A 24,950-nucleotide genomic window follows, 5' to 3' on the forward strand; every position below is an offset into this window, starting at 1 on the left:
AAATAAAACTGAATTGAACTCAACTGAGTGACGGCCCAAAGACTGCACAAAAACAGTGGCACGGTCTGATGTACCACCAACTACACATGCGTCCATGCAGGCAGCATCCTTCAAGTTGATTTCAAAGAAGTATAAAGTATAATTTATGGTCAACAAATGTGTAAAATAGTAAATAATCTGATTCTAGTAAAGTGTGTTTCTGCTCTCCTGCAGCAGTCAAAGCACTTTACGCATTCATACAAGCACTTTTTTTCTATAACAAGTGCTTTCTGTCTAATATTCATAAATCCATACTCCAGTGGATGCATCAGAGAGCAACTTGGTGTTAATATCTTGCCCAAAGATGTTTGACATGCAGACTGGGGCTCAGCCATCAACCTTCCAATAAGTAAGTGACCTGCTCTACCTCCTGAGCTACAGCCACCCCAAATGTACATCCTCACGCTTGTTTCCATTTGGACAGCAAGCAAAGGGAGGGGCTGTTCTCTCCCGCTGGATATTTGCTTCCTCACAGTCCTACAAAATACTGTCTCCTAACTTTGTGGAAGTAAATGCTGTATATGTCTGAGGGATGCTGGAATGGGGACAGTACCAGGATATGTGACCACTGTAGCCACTGTCTGTGTTTTAGCGTAAGAGTGGATTTCACTGTTGTGACAAAACACAGACAATAGCTGCAGTGAGCTTTTTACTTTGTTTTCAATTCTCTGGCCCTTTGTATGTTAGCACTTCCCCTTTCTCCATCAACACTAAAAAAACCCTCTCACTGCAACCCACACAGAACTGTAAACTCCTTAAAACCTCGATTACACTCATTAGACTCCAACATGGACGGCTGAAAACTCTATGGCAGAGCAATCCTTGAGGTCTGTTTGAAGTTTGATGATAAGGCGTTGTCGGCACATTATAATACAAGTTGACTGCAGACAAGACACACCTACAGTCAATTTATAATCATTATTTAATCCAACAGTTTATTGTTTTGTAGTAGAAAAACCCATCAATCATGAAAACATCAGCTAAAAACCCCGTTTGACTCTTTATTTCTGTTGATTTGTAGAAGAGAAAAAGAAAAAAAGCAACAGAAAAGCAAAACATCCTTTCACTGTTTTGAAGACAGGGGGATCTCACATGTTCACACATGCTGTATGTAGTTCCTGTCTGGGCCTGTTACGCAGCAACAGAAACAAAGCACAGAACCTGATTTAGTTCATGCTTTCAAGCTTTTTTATCTCCTTCACCACCGTTAGATTCAGGAAGACAAGAGTTTCATCTTCATGAAGACTCCACAAAAAGTGGTGCCGCTTGCTTTCTCGCAGATAGAAACCATTAAAAGAACAGTACAGTGTATCGAGAGAGTACAATTACTTCGTAGTGATGTGCATCTCACACTGCAGTTATTGACTCAGAAATCTAAAACTTTTACACCCCTTCTTTCTCCTTCATTCGATTTCTTTTCCAGACAAAAACAGGTGAACTCCACAGAACGGACCTGGCTGCTGTGTGGAGTGACTCACACTCAAGTTTATTCCGAAAGTCCCTTGTTTTCAGTTTTCTTTATGAATCAGTTAAATTTCCCCTCTGAGATCAGGATCAAGCACTGATCCTTTTTAAGTCCTTGAGCATTTCCTCTTTATTTATTCTTATCTTTCATCAGTTCTGCTTTCCAACCAGTTCATGTAAAAGAGTCGTGCAAGATTTTACCAGAGATAGCTCGTGTTCAAACATGAGCTCGAGACAACATCAGGACAGGAATGATGAACCCATAACATTTTACAAATCAGGACATGTGTGTGTGTAAGTGTGTGTGTGGGTGGGGGCATATTTTTCCACTTCATGTTCTCATTCAAATGAAAACAGCTCACTGAGGGATGTGCCTGTTCTTCAAGGTTTAAGGCTCTGCCCACTGTGAGCTCCTTTTTCTAAGATTTTGAAGGCTTCATGCATTCTCCGTGGCGATCGAGGATATAACTTTTGGGAAATTAATCAAGAATTATTTTCTTTTTAATAATTTAAACCCAGCGAAATCGAAAGAGTTTGTGACATGTTTCACTGTGACTTTGGTCAAGCCTCGAATTTGATCTCACGCAGTCAAATTTGAACTCCGGTCCTGTTACTTACGGATTCACGCAGGATTTTTAAAAACAAAGATCATCAGACATGTCTGCAGGAACATGCATATTTCTTTGTTCGATTCTGCTGCTTGCTGGCGTCTTTGTGTCCGTGTGTGCAGGTGAGATAACTGTATGTAACATAAAGAAGAATAAAGAGTTTCAGAGTGGTTTACGTGTGTACAATATGATATAATACAAAGGTATTAGGTGCTTGTTAGACAGTGTATTTGTTTGAAACTGAATATGTGATATAATTGTTTAATAAATAAAGTTTGCTTTAAGCCGCCCATCATCAGGGCATGTTTCTGTGGAACCTGCAGGAAGTCAATTAAACATGTAAGCCCTAAACAATAAGAAGACAAAGGTCTGTGGAGTCTTTCCAAAATGATCTGGTGCTGATATTAAAACGTCTCTGAGAAAACCATCAGCTTCCATTTACCACGAGCTCCTTATTCAATCTAAACAGACTAGCTCTTATGTAGTACTTTTCTACCTGAGCAGTCAGATCACTTCATACATGTCTCAATCAGCAGTGCTTTATGTCATATTTATTCACACTCACACTCCTGCTCTACCTCCTGAGCCACAGCCACTCTAATCTACAACTGTCATCAGAGTGTTAGACAATTCAAGCAGCAGGACTTTGACGTTAAACTGAGGTCAAAGTTCCCACAGATGATGAGAAGTAACTCTTTGTGCTATCAAAATCTGAGATTTTTGGCTTTTCAAACATGCCCTCTGATGTCTTGGCAATCAAGAAAAAAACACAGATGTACTTCATATCATAAAAATAAAAATAATTTGCTCAAATGTCAAAGACAGTAAGCAGCATATTAGAAGTTAATTGTTATTTTTGTGAGTCCACTGATGTGGCACACTTTGTAGTGTCCACTAAATACTTCTCAGTGGTGGTTTCTGAGGCTCCTCTTTTGACCCACAGTGTCCTCAACATCAGTAGGAAAAAGTTTTTTGAGTGTCTTGACTCACTCACTTTGCTCTGTGTTGTTTCCTCTTTCAGAGGACAAAAGCATCACAGTTCAGTCTGGACAGAACGTCATTCTACCATGTCAAGCTCCAAATGATACGGGTTCCATCAGAGTGGTAAAGTGGACCAAACCTGACCTACAAAAGAAAATAGTACATTTGTATGTGGATCGGCGATTTGATCTCGAGGATCAGAATCCATCTTTTAAGAACCGGGTGGATCTGCGGGACAGAGAGATGAAAAATGGAGACGTGTCTTTGATTCTGAAGAATGTGACGATTAATGATGCTGGAAAATACGAATGTAGTGTTATCCAGAAAAAAGACCTCAGCCCTTCCACCACTACTATAACTCTTGACCTGAGAGTTATTAATTCTAAAGGTGAGTTATGAGAGTTCAGTGTCAGTGATCAAAGCTGAATCTGCTTCCTGGTTGTTGGATTCTGTTCTGTTCTTCACTCATCACCTACCTGACACCTCACACCTGTTTCTCACCTGCAGGTCAGACATACCTACAAGTAGGACGAAGTGTAAGTGGCTCTGCTGGACTGGTCATTGGTCTGTATCTTCCCGTTGTGCTTCTCGTTGTTGCTTTTGTTTTTTAGCTACAGAAAATTTAAAGAAATCAGTCAGTGTTCAAACCAACCTCAGTGTTTTTTTTTTTGTTAATGAAAACAAGAAAAGAAAAATGATCTGAGGTCAGACGAGCATTAAAGATGGGGAACATTCAGCTGCAGATTTCAAACATCTAAAATTTTAATTTCTTTCACATCTGTTGGACTGATTGTTGGTCTGACAGTTTCTGGTCTGCTTTTTCTGGCAGTTGTTTTTTTCCATCCACAGAAGATATAAACAACAACACAATCAGGGTCCATACCACCCTTCTGCTGGGAAGTAGTAGGTTGACATTTTTCCAGAGAAAGGAAGATGATAAGATGACAGACATTTTAATGCTTAACATCCAGCAGGCCATATCAAATGTTAAGTTCTTGATTTGATTTTACATCTTAAATGTTCAGTTTCTTGTGGTTCCATCTGTTGGACTGACAGTTGGTCTGTCTGTCTTCTTTTTACTTTTGAGGGGTTAAAAGAAATGAGTCAGAATCTGCACGAGCTCCCCAGAGCAGAGTAAAATGAGTTGGCTAAGTTAGTCATAAAAAGATCAACATTCTAAACCAACCACTTTGAAAACAGTTTATTTTGTTCCTGCTATACTTTTTTGTTTTACATTTCTAAATTATGATTATCTGACTGTCAAGAAGTGCACTACAATCCACTAAAGTCTCAATTTCATTGTTCCTGTTTATAAAAAGCAGGAAAAATCCATAAATATGTTTAAACATTTATGCTCCAGTACTAAAACAGTCAGTGTTCAAACCAAGCTCAGTTTTAATGAAAACAAAGATGATCTGAGGACAGACAGACTTTAAAGATGTTGAACATTCAGCTGCACATTTCAAATATCTAAAATCTTTAATGTTTTTCGCATTTCTCTCAAACATCATGTCAAGTCTGCCTGCAGCTTTATGACCTACAGTTTCCGTCCACCTTCAGTATTTTAATATGTTTTGCTCACACCAAGTTAAACTGTATTACGCAGGAACATTACTCTATGTTCTGCTGTATTAGAATCAGTGAGCCGAGTTTATATTCTTTTTAAAATATCGTTTATATTTCTGTCATGCTTTTGTGGAAAATTCACAAGTTCACTTTGACCCAAACCCATTGTACATATATGCATATTATGTTGTGTTTTTCTAATTAAATATCCAGTGTCGTGTGTGTGGCAGTGTTTGAATCAGTGAGTGTTGGTTTCAGCTTCAGGTTCAGCAGCTGTTTGTGACATCTGGATGGGTTTGACTCATCATGTTCAGTCAGCATAAATATAGATGCTGACTAAACCAACTCACAACACAGACACAAAAGCATGTCACAGTGTGTGGAAAAATCACTGTGGATTATAGAAGGTGATAATATGACAGCCACAGGACTGGCCGCGCTTTCCTTGTCAGTTTTGTGTTTTCATCTGTGTAACATAAGTAAAGTTGCATATTTGGGAACACCTCATTGGTTTTGGTGTGATTGTTGGTTTAGTTAGTTCCCTTCACACACCAATGACTTGGGCTGTGGTGTGTTAGTAAATCAAAAAATTAACTGCCTGAACAATAATGTTCACTTGGATGGGTTTCAGTGAGTGATTAGAGGGACTGCTGTCCAACTTGCCATTCTTTGTGAAGTTGATTTTCCTGATTTTTAACTGGTTTTGAAAATGGCTTCTGAATCAGTGCTGGAATGAGTATTGATTTGCTGCTATATGAGAAAAAATGAATTGAAATGAACACAAAAATAAAAAGGATAATGAAACTGAAACTTATCAGTCCCAGTCTGGTATTCCGTGAAATCTAACTTCCCTTCAGGAGCTTCTGAGAAACAGACCCCTCCATAAACTTGGATTTCAGTCATGTAAAGGCTTTTTTTAAAAAAAAAAATCCAGCTGCAGCTCTCACTCTGATCACAGCTGCTCCATCAGAGTTGAAGGACAAAGAAAAACTAAAACATTGTAAAATACTTTAGATGAACTTATCATCTTATAGTGAGATTAATCAGAATGTACAATTAATAATCTGCACTGAGACACTTTAAGATTGTTTAAGATTTGAGTCCCAGGCTGAAATCAAATAGTCAGAATATTCCCTGCTCTGTCATTTTCTCTCTAAGTGGACGTCCATGTTGCTTTAGTGTTCTTTCATGCAGATAATATAAGCATGTATGAATATCTATAACATTAATACCAAGGTAAACAACTGCAGTCATATTTCTCATCCTGTTTATCCACTTCATCCAAACTAGCTTAGACTACTACAACCTTCACTTTAACACATTTGAGTCTTTTTATCTTTCCAAAGCCAATGTTGCAACGTGCTTCACAGAGGAAACAACTTTACACGGAGAAGGTTTTAATAAATAGAGTAACATGTGCACAGGTTTCTGTCCTGACAGCGAATGAAGAGGGGCTTTCACCCACAGTCGTGCTCGTGTGTCACTGGAAGATAATGACCTATGAACCTGTCAAATGCTGATCGTTTGACTAGTGGTCCGGATTAAGGTAAGAAAGCAACAGTGGATTCACCAGTGGAAAAGAAAAACCACAATAAAAATTTTAATAAAAAAAAAAAACATGATGAAAAACACAGACGGTGGCAGCAGTGGGGAATTTTAATTTATTTTAACACTCAGTTTCACTTCAGCTCTTTGTGTGTTTCTGTGCTCTCAGACTGTGGGCCTAATTGTGGTTCCCAGACTATTTCAAAGTTTAGTGGGACAGTATCACCAAATGGTGATTCTGACTGTTGGAGTTTTCTCTGCATTATTGTAAGGTCCTTACTTTACAATATGAAGCACTTGAGCCAAGTGTTCTGATTCTACACAATATAAATTAGTCTGAATTGAGTGATGGCCCAAAGACTGCACAAGGAAGAATGACCCACAGTCTACTACACATGCATCCCTGCAGGCAGCATCCTTCAGGTGGATTTCAAAGAAGTATAACGTCTAATTTATGGTCCACAGATGTGTAAAATGTAAATAATCTGATTCTTGTAAAGTGTGTTTCTGCTCTCTTGCAGCACTCAAAGCACTTTATGTAATATGCATCATTCACCCATTTATACAAGCAGTTTTGTCTATGCCTAAGTGCTTTCTGTCTAATATTCATAAATTCATACTCCAGTGCATGCATCAGATCCAACTTGAGGTTAATATCATGACCACAGATATTTGACATGCAGACTGGGGTTCAACCATCAATCTTCCAATCAGTAAGTGACCTGCTCTACCTCCTGAGCTACAGCCACCCCAAGTGCACATTTCTGTACTGCTGTTCCATTCGCACAGCAACTGAAGGGGTGCTATCATCCACTGCAGATAGGCTCGCATGCAGTCTTACAAAATGCTAACTGCACATCATTGAAAGTAAATACTGTATACAAAGTTGTGCCAAGGCACAGACACTGGCTGCACTGGGCTTTTTGCATTGTTTTCAACACTCTGGCTCTTCACATGTTAGCACTTTTCTCTTTTCCACACCACAGGGTGGTTGTGCCACATATTGCTGTCACTGCCTACATTGACACTAAAAAAAACTCTCCCACCGCCATCGTGTTACGCTGAGCTGTAAATTCTCCTTAACGCCTCGATTGCTCTCATTATAGACTCCACCATGGACAGCTGAAAACTCTACAGCAGAGCAGTCCTCGAGATCTGTTAGAAGTTTGAAGTAGCTCCGCTTCGGTCACAGGATGTTCTTGTAATGACTGTATGAACGACTGGAGATCCTATACAAACAGCAGAAACACTTCAGATTCCTCTGCTTCTTCAATCTCGTCCAGAGCACTTTCTGCCAGCCGAATCAGAGCATGTCGGGGCTGTCCTTTAAAACCCACCACTGTTGGTTCGCTGCACTTAAGACGCTGGCACACCTTTGTGAGTTTGGGTTTCCCAAGGGTCCACAATGCTGTTCTGATGTCATCTTGTAGTTGTTCCATCTTTGGAAGATGTTAATTCAACATGTTCTAGATTTTTGTCCAGAGCAGGAAACATACTCTTGGCTGGTAGCTCACCAGATCATGTTACACACTGAAGGAAGACAAGGTTCATTCAGGTGCACATTGAGCTTTGTTGCTCTCAGTAGTTCTGTGTTACTGGTGGTTTCCATCACAATAACTGGCCTGCGTTACTTTTGCAGAGGATTATTTATAATCAGCCTTTAGAGAACAGAGTAAAAGACAGTAAACAATACACAACATGTACCAGCTGGTTTACCAAAACATTTCTGATAATTTTAACTTAAACCAGCAAATATTTTTCTCTGTCATATTTTTGATGGTACAACACTTTGCAAAGTCTAATGTAGGATTCTAGGACACCCATGTTGCTAGGTTCATCCACAGATAAGCTTAACTAACTCTCTTATTTGGACACATTAATGTCACATTAACAGGAATTTCACTCAAAAAATATTACTTTAAATAAGTGTTAACTTTTCATAAACCTATGCAGTGCTCGTATACTGCTTTCACCTGAAACACAGCAAAACAGCAGTTCTTTGTTACTGACGGCTTCCATTACAATAACTGTCCTGCGTTACTTTTGTAAGGCATTACTTTGCCAGTCTCTCATTTATCTGAGCCGCCACTGCCACCTACTGACCAAACTAAATATCACCCTAACACCACATCGGGTGCGAGCAAATGTGTTTTGCTCTGTGATACAAACTATTCACAGCAAAAGCAAGAAAAAAAAGTGAGGGGGGCACAAACGCTGCGGGCTGAGAGTTGTTGACAGTTCAAACATTCAGGGTACCACACCAACAGGCATTTCATTCTCTAATCCAGCATGTTATTGTTTTGTAGGAGAAAAACCCATGCAGGTACAAATATCAAATAAATACCCTGTCTGACCGGACTTTGTCCTGTTGACTTATAGAACAGAAAACAAAAAGAAAAACAAACCTTCCTGTCACTCTTTGGCTAACAACAGAGCTCCAACATGTTCACACATGCTGTGTACAGGATCGGTCAGACTGATTTTGTTTGTGCTTTCAAGACTTTTTAACTCCTTCACCACCATCGAATTGAGGAAGCGAACAGTTTCATCTTCATTATGACTTTACAAAAAGTGGTGATGCATATTTGTAGAATTTAAATCGCTCCAAGAATTAGATAAACATTTTAAACATGGTTAAAAAAAAGTTTCATGTTTTTGTGTTAGGTAGTTTTAGTGTCAGCCCACTCAGTAAACACGCCACATCATCCCTGCTAACAACAACACCGCATTCACGTGCATGTTAGGCAGTATTTGACTCACTTGCTGCTGCGCTTGTCTCACAGATAGACCACATGAAAGCACTGTATGATGCACTGAAAGAGTACAGTTACTTCAGCTCTCACTGATGTTATTGACTCAAAAATGTGCGACCCTAAAACATTAATGCTCTTTCTTTCTCCTTCATTGGATTTATTCCACACAAAAAAACTGGTGAACCACAGAGCAGGCTCAAGTCATTCGGAAAGTCCCTTATTTTCACTTTTCGTTACAAAACATCAAAGTCCCCTCTGAGATCAGAATGTAGTAGCACTGATACTTGCCAAGTCTCTGAGCATTTCCTCTTTATTTATTTTTATCTTTCATCAGTTCTGCCTTCTAACCACAGCTCATGTAAGAGTTGTGTAAGTTGTCTGAGAGTCTGCTCTGAGTCTGTGTTTGTATTATATGCTGACTGAAGTTTCTAAACAAAGATAGGCCGTGTTATGTTCCAAAAACTACTTCCAAAAACATTCAGCTTTGATATTAATGAGTTTTTTGGGTTCATTGAGAACATGGTTGTTGTTCAATAATAACATTATTCCTCAAAAATACAACTTGCCTAATAATTCTGCACTCCCTGTAGGTGTTTAGGCTGTTTTGTTTATGTTTTGGATCAATTTATATCTGGCATGTGATTATGGAGTATGTTGTGTTTTCTAGTGTAGCTCTCCTGTTTGGTGGCTTTTTGGGAGCAGGTTGTTAACCAACTGGATCCATGTTTGATCTCCGGCTCCTGCAGTTTGCATATTTAAGGAAGGTAAGATGGTGAATACTGAGTTGCTTCTGATGCATCGATCTGAATTCGAGTCTGTGTGAATGTTAGAGAAAGTGCTTGTGTGATGGGGTGTAGTTCTCAGTTAGAGTAAAAAATGTGCAACATAATAAGCAGTTCATTTGACCAAAGGGTGGTACACTTTTGCTGTAAACGTACCAATTCTGTCAAAAGCAGCACATAACTGAGGGATGATTAATGTGGTAACTAAAATAAAGTGTAAGAGCAGCTCTGATGTAATGTGAGTATTTCTTAGTAAGACAGTTCAGAGATATGAGAGGAGCTGAAGGAGAATCAGTATGTGTATGTTTTCACCTTTAAACCTTGAAGCTGTATCTGAAAGGAACTTCGCTTTGGTTCGATAAGAGGGAAATTAACAAAAGTCTTTCCTGTCTTTGCACAGTTTGACATATTTTCACTTCATGTTCTCGTTTATATGAAAACAACTGCCAGAGAAATGGGCGTGTTCTGCCCACAGACGGTTTAACGGCTGCTCCTGTTTGTTTTCCTCAGGCTTCATATGGAGCTCGAGGGTGAAGTTTTAGATGAAAAAAAAAACAGATAAGAGGTACTTTTTTGTGATAATTCAGGCGCAGGAAAATCGAAAGCGTTTATTCAAGATGAGCGGCTGAAAGAGATACATGTTTCACACTCGCTTTGAATTTGAACTAACGCAGTCAAGTTTTAGACCCCGGTCCAGTTATCCACGGATAATATCAGCAGGCGGGATTTTAAACAAAGATCGTCGGACTACAGCGCGGACATGGCTGCAGGAACATGTGCGTGTCTTTGCTCGACTCTGCTGTTTGCTGTCGTCTTTGTGTTCGTGTCTGCAGGTGAGATTTAACTGTTGGAAACCAAACAGCCACCATAAGCAACATAAAGAAGAATAAAGAGTTTCAGAGTGGTTTGCATGTGTACAATATGGTATAATGCAATATCAACACACATAATACAGTAGTAGTTCATTGTTACGGAATGTTTTTGTTTTAAAGTGAATATGTGTTTTAATTGTTCATTAAATAAAGTTTACTTTAAACCCCCCCACTCATCATCAGGGCATGTTTCTGTGGAACCTGCAGGAAGTCAATTAAACATGTAAGCCCTAAACAATAAGAAGACAAAGGTCTGTGGAGTCTTTCCAAAATGATCTGGTGCTGATATTAAAACATCTCTGAGAAAACCATCAGCTTCCATTTAGCTCCTTATTCAATCTAAACAGACTAGCTCATGTAGTACTTTTCTACCTGAGCAGTCAAATCACTTCATACATGTCTCAATCAGCAGTGCTTTATGTCATATTTATTCACACTCCTGCTCTACCTCCTGAGCCACAGCCACTCTAATCTACAACTGTCATCAGAGTTTTAGACAATTCAAGCAGCAGGACTTTGACGTTAAACTGAGGTCAAAGTGCCCACAGATGATGAGAATTCAAACATGCCCCCTGATGTCTTGGCAATCAAGAAAAAAAACAGATGTACTTCATATCATTAAGAAAAAATTAACTCAAGTGTCAAAGACAGTAAGCAGCATATCTGAAGTAAGTAATTCCTTTTGTGATTCCACTGAGTGGTAGTGTCCACTAGATACTTCTCAAGTGTGCTGGTTTCTGAGGCTCCTCTTTTGACCCACAGTGTCCTCAACATCAATAAGAAAAAGCTTTTTTTTTTAGTGTCTTTTCTGATCCTTACTCTCTCACTTTGCTCTGTGTTGTTTCCTCTTCCAGACCCGGAAATCGTTACAGTTTTGTCTGGACAGAACGTCATTCTACCATGTCAAGCTCTAAGAGATAAAGGTTCCCTCAGAGCTGTAGCTTGGACCAAACCTGACCTACAAAATAAAAATGTGTATCTGTATCGAGATGGGCGATTTGATCCCGCAGATCAGAATCCATCTTTTAAGAACCGGGTGGATCTGCAGGACAGACAGATGAAGGATGGAGACGTGTCTTTGATTCTGAAGGATGTGATGATTAATGATGCTGGAAAATATGAATGTAGTGTTACCCAGAAAAAAGACCTCAGCCCTTCCACCACGACCATAACTCTTGACCTGAGAGTTATTAATTCTAAAGGTGAGTTATGAGAGTTCAGTGTCAGTGATCAAAGTTGAATCTGCTTCCTGGTTGTTGGATTCTTTTTAGCTCTTCACTCATCACCTACCTGACAGCTGACACCTCACACCTGTTTCTCACCTGCAGGTCGGGCAGTCCTACCAGTAGGACGAGGTGTAAGTGGTTCTTTTGGACTGGCCGTTGGTCTGTATCTTCCTGTTGTGCTTCTTGTTGTTGCTTTTGTTTTGTAGCTACAGAAAATTTAAAGAAAACAGTCAGTGTTCAAACCAACCTCATTTTTTTTGTTAATGAAAACAAGAAAACAAAAATGATCTGAGGTCAGACGAGCGTTAAAGATGGGGAACATTCAGCTGCAGATTTCAAACATCTAAAATTTAAACGCATTTCACATTTCTCTCAAACATCTTTGTAATATCTGATTGCAGCTTTATGACCTACAGTTTGAGTCCATCTTCAGTATTTTAATATGGTTTTCTCAAACCAAGTGAAACTTTATTATATTACTGTATGTTATGCTGTATCAGAATTAGTGATTTTGCTGTAGTAGAGTTTACATTATTTGTAAAATATTATATGTGAAAAAAAAAAAAAAAAAAAAAAAATATATATATATATATATATATATATATATATATATATATATATATATATATATATATATATATATATATATATTAGGGGTGCAACGATACTCGTATCGATATTGAACCGTTCGATACAGTGCTTTTGGTTCGGTACGAATATATATCGAACAGTACAAAATTTTTAATTTATTTTATCAACCTTCCTTCTGACGATGCTGTCTGTGTTGAGAGCTCAGTGGATCTGCGCTCGACAGTGCAGCCTAGTCGGAGTAGTCGAACGCAGATTCACTGAGCGCAGGGCAAGCTAGCAGACAGAAGTTAAGCTCTCCTTGCAACATGACAAATTGAACCTCCCCCACCCTCATTCAGATCTGGCGTTTGGAACTATTTTGGTTTTCATGTGACGTATGACCCTGAAGGTAAGCGCGTCATGGACAAAAGTAAAACAGTATGTTGGATGTGCCACGCAATGCTCAATTACATGGGTGGGAGCTAGTGCGTTAGCGCAGTTAGCTTGTTAATGTGTTGACACCGTCCAGCCCCACGCATGGGGCGATCGGCTGTAACTCATTAACGGAGATTTGCCACGTTATGGCGTTAATGTCATTTTAACGAGATTAACGCTGACAGCACTAGTGGGAACACAACGAATATGACTGCACATTTACGCCAACATCATCCTAGTGCAAAGACAAGTGGAAGCAGACAAAAACAACAAACACGCATGCTACAAACTTTACCCGAGTCATTTAGACAGCCAATAGCACATGATTCTCCTTATGGGGACCTGATATGTTTAATATGCTGCTGAGAATATAGCCCAGAAGAAGCGTATAGTATAGCTTTTAGTTTGGAAAGAGACATTTCTCTGTAATAAACTCTCTTTTCCAAAAGATGAGTGATTCCTCGATTAGATTTGTTTTTTTATTACTTTGTTGTTTCAGCAACATTAAATTTAAAAACTGTACTTCTGAGTTAAAATATATATTTATAATTTTAATAAATGACAAATTAAAAAGGCATGAACATTTTTTTTGTATCAAAAAAATATCGAACCGTGACACCAAAGTATCGAACAGAACAGAACCGTGAATTTTGTGTATCGTTGCACCCCTAATATATATACACACGAGTGTTTATACAACACAACATGTGACAGTAAGAGTTTGGAAAAATGAAAAATCACTGTGGATTATAGAAGGAGATATTATGACAGCCACAGGACTGTTGACCTTGCTTTCCTCGTCGGTTTTGTCTTTTCATCTGTAAAATGTGGGTAAAGTTGCATGTTTGGGAACACCTCATTGGTTTTGATGGGATTGTTGGTTTAGTCAGTTCCCTCCTCACACCAATGACTTAGGCTGTGTGAATATGTAAAAAATGTTATCTGTCTGGACAATAATGTTCAGCTGGATGGACTAGAGGGACTGTTGTCTATTTTTGTTGAAAACTCGTACTGTCCATGTTCCTGATTTGTAACTGGTTTTGAATATGGCTTCTGAATCCGTCCACTTCTTACAGACTGCTGAACACTTTGTTTTTGTGGTAGTTTAGGAACACTGATTGGAATCACAGATCACTTTTAGTCCAGATGATTTGGTTGATTTTGGTTTCACTTTATATTAAATAATCCCTAATCTGCATTACGGTTGTTGTTCTGTTTTGTTTTTGTTTCATGTTTTTACATTTTATATACTTTTGGGTCAAGTAGTAGGCATACACTGATTGTCGGTGTAGAATATTAAATCATGCTGCGTGTTATAGGGAAGTAATTTGGTATTTTGCCTTTTTTGGTGTTGGGTAAAATCAGCAATCTTTTTGTTTGTTTGTTTGTTTGTTTGCTTCATTTTTATTTTGATTACCTGATTGGTCTTTGCTTTGGTTGTTGTTGTTGGGTAGATTTGGGAGGGGGTGGGGGCAAATTGTTGCAGGAGTTGTACTCATAGGCACTTTAGTTCAGGCACATAAGCCTGTATCCCACTAGTACCAACTCGACTCGACATAACTCGACTGTGCTTGGTTTTGGCCATTTATAGCTACAACTGAGTACCCATCAAATAACACAACGTCATAATTTCTCTTAAACCAAGTCGAGCCGAGTTGACTAGCTAACAGTGGAAACTAGGTGTTAAGCACTTCGCTTGGCTTCCATCAGTTTCAGATCCTACGACCTGAATATTTTAATTATTGAATAATTCTGTTATTTAATTCTGTTATTACAGCAGGCACTTTGTCCCTTGGAGCTCTGTAGCTGCTGACAGAGCTCCTCTTAAACTAGCTGGGACCAACAACACATGGTGGGTTTCACTCTGAGTTCTTTTATATTTGGTGTAGAAATTCAGACTCATTCCTGGTGTCTGTTACACTGAACCAAGGAGTGAAGGTGTTGGATTTGGTGGCCTCAAGATCAAATAACTGATGTTTTGATGGGACTTCATTGAGCTATAACCTCCAACATTCAGTGATGGAGTGGTTTGACCAAATTCCCTTTTGAGTGAGTGAAATGCTAAGTTAATGATAGCTTGCTTGGTTATCAAGCTGCAATCATACCCTGTGTAGGTGCAATTGTGATTTCTTAGTTTGTGCATCCACAATTCTCATTGCTACTCTTCTCATATGTAGCAAGAGTAAAAACATTTCCACCAGAGACACCAGTCGATCTTATATTGTAGCTCCTGCAGCCTCTGTGGTCCACAGACATTTTTAGCCTCTGAGATGACACGTAACAGAAACCGAAGCACAAGATACCTGCTTATGGTTAGCCATCTAAAAAGTATGATATAAAGTTTGATATACTCTATATTCAGTTATAGTTCATTTGTCTTTTTGTAGCACCAAATCACATAAAGAGTCATTTCAAAAGTCAAATGATAATTCAAAGAGTCATGTTAGCTCAGCAGGATGTGGTTGTGAAACACGAGTGCCATGAAGTGTCTCATTTCACATGTCTCTGTTAGTTCCTCTTTCCAAGTTTTTTTTTAACTAGTTGCAAAAAATCCCCCTTCTTAAAAAAGGGGGAAGAACAGCTAAGTGACAGCTATTAAATTGGGACTATTTTTTTAACTTTACAAAAACAAAACATAATTAACCCACCGTCAGCCACTCAACCTAAAAATATTTGCTTGTCAGATGTTTTTCACTAATAGTAACAAAACGATATATATATATATATAGCTATCTAACAGAAAACATTTATATATATATATATATATATATATATATATATATATATATATATATATATATATATATATATATATGTTTTCTGTTTTTACATCATATTTTCTTTTGGTTTAATAAATGTTGAATGTCTACATTTCCAATGAAGAATGAAAATGTTGTCTTGACAACCTGAAACTGTTTTGGGGTCTTGATTTGTCTCACATGGATGTTCTATGTCTCAGTCTAACAGCTATATGTTTTCATTGCGTTGCTCATATATTGTGTGTTTTTACATTCTTGTGCTTGAGAGACACCATTGACTGGAACCAAATTCCTCATATGTGTTCACATATTACTTGGCCAATAAATGTGATTCTGATTCTGATATGGTTTTCTCACACCAAGTTAAACTGTATTACACATGTATATTACTGTATTTCTGCTGTATTAGATTCTGTAATTTTGCTGTAGTCGAGTTCATCTTCTTTGTAAAATATTATTTATATTTCTGTCATGCAGTGGCGGTATGTATGTTGGTATTGATTTTCGTACTAAAAAATACTAGCTACCAGGTACCACCACCTGATGGAAAACCCTGAAAACCGGGTTGAACCAACCCGTGTAGGTACTAGATACTCCAGTAAAGACTGGACAATGTAATGAAAGAGCCACACTATACTGCAAAGCTAATGATGTAGAGCAAGATTTTAAAAAGTCTCCAACCTCCTCGTTCTAATGTTAGGAAACAATATACTTCGTACTAGGAAGCTCAGACAAACTATCCAGCAAGACGTTTTGTGAAATTTTTGAGATTTTGCCAAATGATTTGTAGATAAATCCCTGGTTATTACAGAAAGGTTCAGAATTCATAATATGAATTTGTCAAAGAAAAGGAAGGAAATGAAGTTTATAAAGCCCTATCACCAAATGGAAGTGAAAGAGTAAAAAGTTCCTAACTATCTGCACACATAATGGATTGTACCAATGCAATCATCTTGTGTTTGGCCTTGCCTGGGCACCAGCCAAGAGTTTTTTCTTTGTTTTCTCTCATATCTCTCCTCCCTTCTGTTTTTCTTTCCCTCCCTTCCCTATCCCCTAGTCATGTCTGTCCCACCTGAAATAACTTAAATGGACCAATACAGCAACACTGTGATGATCCACTTGGTAAAGTGAATCTGTTTGGCATGTTTCTTGGCCTTCAGACAATTATTCTGATGGCTAAAGACCCAAATGGGACAGCCAATAAATAAATAAATGGAACGCCATAACCAAGTGCTTGGCATAGTGTACAGGAACATCTGTATTGTAGACAAAAAGAAGAAGGCAATAGTGATCGATGTAGTGGTTCCGAATGACAGAAACATCAGGAAGAAGGAATACGAGAAGCTCGAGAAATACCTTAGAGAAGAGCTTGAGAAGATGTGGAGGGTGAAGGTAACAGTGGTCCCAGTGATAATCGGAGCACTAGGTTCAATTCAGTGACTCCCAAGCTAGGCGAGTGGCTCCAGCAGCCCCAGGAACAACATCGGAGATCTCTGTCAAGAAGAGCGCAGTCCTGGGAACAGCTAAAATACTGCGCAGGACCTTCAAGCTCCCAGGACCCAAGCTTGAAGGATTGACCGTCTGCAGGGGCGAGTGGGGAATTTTATTTAATTTATACATATATAATATGCATCATTAACCCATTTATACAAACACTTTTTCTACGATTAAGTGCTTTCTGTCTAATATTCACAAACATTCATACTCCAATGGATGCATCAGAGAGCAACTTGGGGTTAATATCCTAAATATCCCAAAGGTTATTTAGGATGTAGACTGGGGTTGAACCACCAACTTCTAATCAGTAAGTGACCTGCACTACCTCTTGAGCTACAGCCACCCAAAGTATCAATCTGCGCCCTTGTTTCAATTTGGACAGTACCCAAAGACAGAGGTGTTATCTCCTGCTCGCTCACAGTCCTACAAAATGCTAACTGCACATCTTTGGAAGTAAATGCCGTACATGTCTGAGGGATGCTGGAATGGAGAAAGCATCACTATATATGTCCACTGCTGCAACTCTCTGTGTTTGGTGTGACAGTGGGTGCAGTGTGCTTTTTGCATTGTTTTCAAAACTCCGGTTCTTTGTATGTTACCATTTTGCTAAAGATAGCTTGAGTTGTTTAAAGACAGGCTGATTTTAAGATAATTTGTAGGGAAGCTGGTGGTGCTGAAGCACTGCTTGGTGGATAATGCAGGGCATATTCGAGCACCAAACCAAATAATATCTATTCATCTATATTGATGTTTGTCTGGCATTTTCCAGCCATCCTTTAATCTAACTGTCATAGGGTGAGAGATGCACCCTGGACAGCTTACTAGACTACCTCAGAGCTCAGACAGACACAAACCTACAGCTAATTAAGAATCATTATTTAGTCCTGTTTTTGTTTTGTACTCCTGTTTCCTGTTGATTTGTAGAATAGGAAAAAAAGAAAAGAACAAAAGAAAAGAAAAGCTAAATTTCATGTCACTCTTTGACAACAGCAGAACTCCCAACATGTGTCTGGGCCTGCTAAACTGCAACAGAAACAAAGGACCAAGCCTGATTTAATTTGTGCTGTTTTATCTCAATTACCACCATCAGATTAAGGAAGACAAGAGGTTCATCTTTATGAAGACTGTACAAAAATTGGGGGGAAAGATTTGTATAGGATTTAAATTCTCCAAATGTGATAAAAGAAAGTTTCACGTTAGGTAGTATTAGTGTCAGTCCACTCAGCACTCACATCATCACTGGTAACAAACAACACCACATCCACGTGCATGTTAGGAGGGCAATGTTTGCCTCATTGCTGTTTCACAGACCACATGAAAGAACTATATGATGTACTGAAAGAGTACAGTTACTTGGTAGTGAAGTGCAGCTCTTACTGATGATGCCGTTGATTCAAAAATGTGCAACCCTAAAACTTTAACACGCCTTCATTTGATTTATCCATTTTTTTCCACACAAAAACAGGTGAACTCCACAGAATGGACATGGCTGCTATGTGGAGTGACTCACTCTCAAATCATCTGGAAAGTCCCTTGTTTTCACTTTTCTTTATAAAGTTAATCTTCCCTCTAAGATCAGCTTGTAGTAGTAGCACTGATCCTTGGTAAGTCTTTCAGCATTTCCTCTTTTCTTTTAATCAGTTCTGCCTTCTAACCAGTTCATGTAATACAGAGTTGTGTAAATTGTCTGATAGTCTGCTCTAAGTATTGTGTGTATCTGTCACAGTGGAAACTCTTTTATATTGGTTTTATTCTGATTTGTTGTGTTTATTTATAAGTGTAGTTTTATTTGCATGATTTTATTCTGTTTGTATAGCATGTTTATAGTGTGTTATTTTACATTGTTTTGATCCACTGTGGGTTAGCTGGGCATGGGACAAATTAGCTGATAGGGATCACCTGCTGAGGCATGGTGTGTCCAGAGGTGGCCTATCAGCTGTCTAAAGACCTATTAAAAGGAAGTGTTGTGGAAAATTTATCAGTAACCTGCAACACATGATTTGAAGTGGGTTTAACATCCTAAACGTTTAAAAAAAACAAAAAAAACAAAAACTTAACGAACTGTAAAATTTAAAAAAAAGGGGAATATATTTTTTAATTTAGACGCATGTCCACGCAATGTGGAGAGAGCATCCCAGTGAAACACCAGGACCATCTCTGAATTGTGGCCGCCGCCTTACATCTTATATACAGACACACAGACAAAGAACATTCCTCAAACTCACATGTTGGCCCCTCTCACTGGGGGGGGGGGGCTATACCTCCTCCCTCACAGAGAGAATTATGACCTTGTTTTCTGCTTGGCCGTCACCTAAAGATTTACATCCTTGATAAGGTGGAAGGAGTCCCACTATTTGTTTAACGTCTCCCATTACAATGGCCTCACTGTGTTAACTTTCCACATGTATGCAAACTAGTGACAGGAGTGCTCTTACTATAGTAAAGGGACAAAGTGATATTACTATAGCTAATGTGATATAATTAAATATGTGATTAACACATGAGAAAAGAAATATGCCACCACATAAGCTAGCTGAGCATCGGAGGAGTAGAGGTCCCAGATATGAGGAGGAATACATGAAGGCCAGGTGGAAAAAGAGGGACCCGCTGCCTGGTCGTGGGGGTGCGTCGCTTTATCTGGAGACTGCTGAGCTAGACGTGGCGACCCCGACAGCAAGAACGGCGACAGTAGGAGACAATGCGTGTGATTAGCAGCAGGCAAAGGTATACCTCTACCTGCATTTTTAAGAAGTGTCTCCACTGTTGTTGACCCGGTGCAGCCATGTTGGGAGAGGTTCGCCATGGTTCCCGCTTCCGGGACGATTGTTCTGGCCCCTTTTTGTTTATTTACAGGGCGCTGATGCGAGGAGAGCCGTGGTGGCATTGCGTGATGGACTCCAGTGCAGAATGCGAGCTGGGCTGGGCGCAGTGAAGGGACGAGAGGGGAACCGGACGCTCCTCCTCGTCTGTCTGGGACTAGGCTGGCGAAGACTCCGCTCTGGAGAAGGACTTTCTGCCCTGCTTGTGCACCCATTATGAACATTCATCCGGGGTAGTGGGACAATTACATCAAGGGATTTTGCATATAGAAAGTTGTGTTTTTATTAGTTTTAGAACTGGGTTTGTTTATTCTGGGGAGATTTTAGTATATTTGATATATTGATAACATTTTATTGTGTGCGTTAAGAGTTTTTTTTTTTTTTGCAATCCCTGCCTGGGAATAAACTGTTTCTAATCAGACCTGCATCATCATTGTACACTATTGTGTTAGGTGTCATAAAGTATGACATAAATCTAATATTGATTCTTTGACTTAGAGTGAACGCTGTAGGTGTTTAGGTTGTTTTTGTGTGTTTGTTTTATTTTTTTGTATTTTGGGGATAATTTTATATCTGGCATGTGATTATGATGTATGTTGTATTTAAAAGTGCAACTTTCCTGTTTGGTGGCTTTTGGGAGGTTGTAGAGCAGGTTGAGATAGAATAACAGTTAGAGAATGTTGTCAACCAACCGAAAGGTTGATGGGTTGATACCTGGATTCCAGCAGTTTGCATGTTTACATATATGTGACTAGGTGAATGAGGCTTTGAGTAGAAAAGCACAACATAAGTAGCAGCTCATGTTTATTTATATAACACTTTTAAAACAACTGTTGACCAAGGTGCTGTATATTTAATAAAAAAAAGGTCAGATGAGTCACAGAAAAGTGGATCAGACACCAGCTGGGGAGGATCAGAAAGATAAATACAACATCATTGTCATCTCTTATGTAGTCGGTGTCTCCGAAAAACTCAGGAGAGTTTTCTCCAAGCAGGACATCCCAGTGTAGTTCAGACCCAGCAACACACTCAGATAAAAGCTTGTCCGTCCTAAAGAAAAAACTCCTAAACACAAACTTAACAACGTGGTGTATGCTGTACAGTGCAGCGAGGAATGCCCAGAGCTCTACATAGGAGAGACCAAACAGCCACTTCACAAACGCGTGACACAACATAGAAGAGCCACCTCCACGGGACAAGACTCAGCAGTTCATCTGCATCTGAAGGACAAAGGTCACTCTTTTGAGGATGCCAGTGTTCACATTTTGTCCACTGTGAGCGACCATCTTTGAACAGAGACGGTGGTTTACGACACCAACTGTCTGCCATCTATAATTCAGTTTTGAGATCCCTGCCAGATGCCTTAATGCCCACTCACATCCTGGGCCATCTGACCTCAGGAAGTCACATGATAGCATGAGGCTAGATTTCACAGCGCATTCACCCGAAACCTTGATTGTGACCTACACCTGTTTTCACACCTTGACTAGTGCGATTAGGTAGAGGATCAATATGGGGTTCTGGACCAGCTGCAGTCGGCTCACTGTGACCAAAGACTTATGAGGGTTGTAGGTTTTTCCTGTGTCTATGAACGTACTTGTTCTGTCAAACGCAGCACAATAATTCATAAAGGAGTAGATAATGTGGTAACTAAATAAAGTGAAAGTGTAAGAGCAGCTCTGATGTAGTGTAAGGGTTTCTCACGGAGACAGCTCAGATCAACAAGAGGAGCTGAAGGAGAATCGGTGTCTGTATATTTATAAGAGACATCATTAGCTGTGTGGGATGAAAGAAACTTCCCCTTTTGTTCGATCAGAGGGGAAATCAAACAAAAGTCTTTCGATCTTTGCACACTTTAATATTTTTTCACTTCATGTTCTCGTTTACATGAAAACAACTGGCAGAGAAAACGCTCGTGTTCTGGGTGTTGTCTGCCCACTGGCGGTTTAACGGCTGCTCCCTTCTCCCAAGAATTCATTCGTGCTCTGTTGAGATCGAGGACAAAGTTTTTACAAAAGAAAAAAAAAAAAGAGGGACTGTTTTGTGATAATTCAGGCGCAGGGAAACTGAAAGAGTTTATTCTGGCTGAGCGACTGAAGGACACACGTGACATGTTTCAAACCTTGAATCTGATCTCACGCAGACAGATTTGAATCTCCGGTCCAGTTATTCATGGATAATATCAGCAAGCAGGATTTTTTTATTTGCTCGACTCTGCTCAACTCTGCTGTTTGCTGTCGTCTTTGTGTTCGTGTCTGCAGGTGAGATTTAACTGTTGGAAACCAAACAGCCACCATAAGCAACATAAAGAAGAATAAAGAGTTTCAGAGTGGTTTGCATGTGTACAATATGGTATAATGCAATATCAATAGATATAATATAGTAGTAGTTCATTGTTACAGAATGTTTTTGTTTTAAAGTGAATATGTGTTTTAATTGTTCATTAAATAAAGTTTACTTTAAACCCCCACACTCATCATTAGGGCATGTTTCTGTGGAACCTGCAGGAAGTCAATTAAACATGTAAGCCCTAAGCAATAAGAAGACAAAGGTCTGTGGAGTCTTTCCAAAATGATCTGGTGCTGATATTAAAACATCTCTGAGAAAACCATCAGCTTCCATTTACCACGAGCTCCTTATTCAATCTAAACAGACTAGCTCTTATGTAGTACTTTTCTACCTGAGCAGTCAAATCACTTCATACATGTCTCAATCAGCAGTGCTTTATGTCATATTTATTCACACTCACACTCCTGCTCTACCTCCTGAGCCACAGCCACTCTAATCTACAACTGTCATCAGAGTTTTAGACAATTCAAGCAGCAGGACTTTGACGTTAAACTGAGGTCAAAGTTCCCACAGATGATGAGAATTCAAACATGCCCCCTGATGTCTTGGCAATCAAGAAAAAAACAAACAGATATGCTTCATATCATTAAGAAACAAATTAATTAAGTCAAATGTCAAAGACAGTAAGCAGCATATTTGAAGTAAGTAATTCTTTTTGTCAGTCCACTGATGTGGCACACTTGGTAGTGTCCACTAAATACTTCCCGAGTGTGCTCCTCTTTTGACTGTTCTCAACATCAGTAGTTAAAAAAAGTATTTTTGGTGTCTTGTCTGATTCTCGACAACTCACTTTGCTCTGTGTTATTTTGTCTTTCAGACCAGAGAATCATCCCAGTTCAGTCTGGACATAGCATCAGTCTACCATGTCAAGCTCCAAATAATAAGGACTCCATCAGAGTTGTAATGTGGACCAAACCTGGCCTACAAGATGAAAATGTCTATTTGTATCGAGATTTGAATCTGAAGAGCAGATTTTTAAGAACCGAGTGGATCTGCAGGATGAAAGACAGATGAAAAATGGAACTGCGTCTTTGATTCTGAGGGATGTGGCGGCAGATGACTCGGGAGCATACCACTGCATAGGAGTCCAGTTGGCAGCAACTCGAAGTTGCAGCAATCAAATCACCACTATCGAGCTGAGTGTTGTTCCTTCAGGTGAGTGATTAGAGTTGAGTGTGTGTGTGATCAGAGGTGAAGCTGCTTCCTGGTTGTTGATGTTTGTTTCTAAAGATGTTGTTGATGAGACTTTGTAGAAAGCAGCTGGTCTGAGTGATGTGATCAGAGTGCAGTAGATAATGTCTGACAGCAGTTTGAAGAGCAAATGGATTCTGTTCTGTTCTTCACTCATCACCTACCTGACAGCTGACACCTCACACCTGTTTCTCACCTGCAGGTCAGACAGGAGGAGACACAGAAGATGGATCTGTTGAACTGAAAATTGCTCTGTCTGTTTGTGCTGTGCTTCTTGTTGCTGCTCTTGTTGGTTTTATGATCCACAAAAAAAAAGTAAACCTAAAAATAAGGCAGATGTTTTCACTAACAGTAACTAAAAAAAATGAAAAGAAGGATATATATATTTTTATATTAAATGTTCTTTCTATAGGCAGCACGGTGGTTAGCACTGTTACCGCACAGCAAGAACGTCCTGAGTTCAATTCCACCATCAGGCCGGGGTCTTTCTGTGTGGAGTTTGCATGTTCTCCCCGTGTTTGCGTGGGTTCCCTCCGGGTACTCCGGCTTCCTCCCACCGTCCAAAGACATGCAACTTGTGGGGATAGGTTAATTGGATAATCCAAATTGCCACTAGGTGTGAATGTGAGTGTGAATGGTTGTCTGTCCCTGTGTGTTAGCCATGCGACAGACTGGCGACCTGTCCAGGGTGTACCCCGCCTTTCGCCCTATGACAGCTGGGATAGGCTCCAGCGCCCCCCGCGACCCTGAAAAGGATAAGCGGAAGCGAATGGATGTTCTTTCTATATTCTGGGGAGGGTGGTGGTGTAGTGGGGTGAGGGGTGTATTCTTGCACCTGATAAATCTACAATAACTGTGTAATGCTGTCATTTCAAATTTCAGTAGTTTATTACTACTTATTTATTACTACTGACCACCAACATAACGTTATCTCATCTTATCTTATATCCTATTGTATGGAGATAAGATACAAACAGCTTATTAAACAAATATATTGTTAAACCTGTAGTTACTTCTACTTTTTTTTAAGTTTGAAAGTGTGTTTATGCCAATGTGTTGTTGTGTAACAGCTTTCAGAAGCACTGTGTAATTAAAAGTACATGAAAAAAAATCTGGGTCAGTGAGCTAATGCTTGTACTTGGTTAAATGGTGACTCAAACAAAGGGTAGCTATGCAGCACTGTTTTGTTGCAATTGAAGAAACCACATATTCAGAGGAAGAGGGCGGGCTTTACTTGGTGTCAGTGAGAGAAATGGAAAAAAAGCTCAAATGAGTGAGAAGGACGATGAAGGAAACATCTGTGCTGTGTCTGCTCTGTAAGTAGAATCTCTGTGTTTGTTTGAATTCTTGTACTTTGACTGTCTGCTCTCCTGATAACTGATGATGGAGGAGAAGACATGAAAAACAAATCAGGCTGAATTCAAGTTCAAACACCACGAGGACCAACTGCAGGTCTGAACTGACTCTTTATCTTTGCTCAGGAGTCGAGGAAAC

The 24,950-nt window shown here is 39.4% G+C and overlaps 2 long non-coding RNA genes across 3 annotated transcripts; both read left to right on the plus strand.

The window, feature by feature from the left end:
- The first annotated feature begins 1,840 nt into the window (after positions 1-1,840).
- Positions 1,841-5,468, plus strand: LOC309696302. The gene is made up of 3 exons (XR_014273414.1): positions 1,841-2,233; positions 3,133-3,480; positions 3,600-5,468. It is a non-coding gene; the product is annotated as an uncharacterized lncRNA (long non-coding RNA).
- Positions 5,469-6,710: 1,242 nt separating this feature from the next.
- On the plus strand, positions 6,711-14,039 carry LOC309696362. Of its 2 annotated transcripts, XR_014273442.1 has the most exons (4): positions 6,711-7,580; positions 9,624-10,571; positions 11,465-11,812; positions 11,939-14,039. It is a non-coding gene; the product is annotated as an uncharacterized lncRNA (long non-coding RNA). The 2 variants fall into 2 exon arrangements; XR_014273443.1 differs by lacking the exon at positions 6,711-7,580 and having other exon boundaries at positions 9,523-10,571.
- The last annotated feature ends 10,911 nt before the right edge of the window (positions 14,040-24,950 follow it).

This window comes from Aulonocara stuartgranti (genome assembly GCF_965226115.1).
Source record: "Aulonocara stuartgranti genome assembly, chromosome: 3".
Lineage (NCBI taxonomy): Eukaryota > Metazoa > Chordata > Actinopteri > Cichliformes > Cichlidae > Aulonocara > Aulonocara stuartgranti.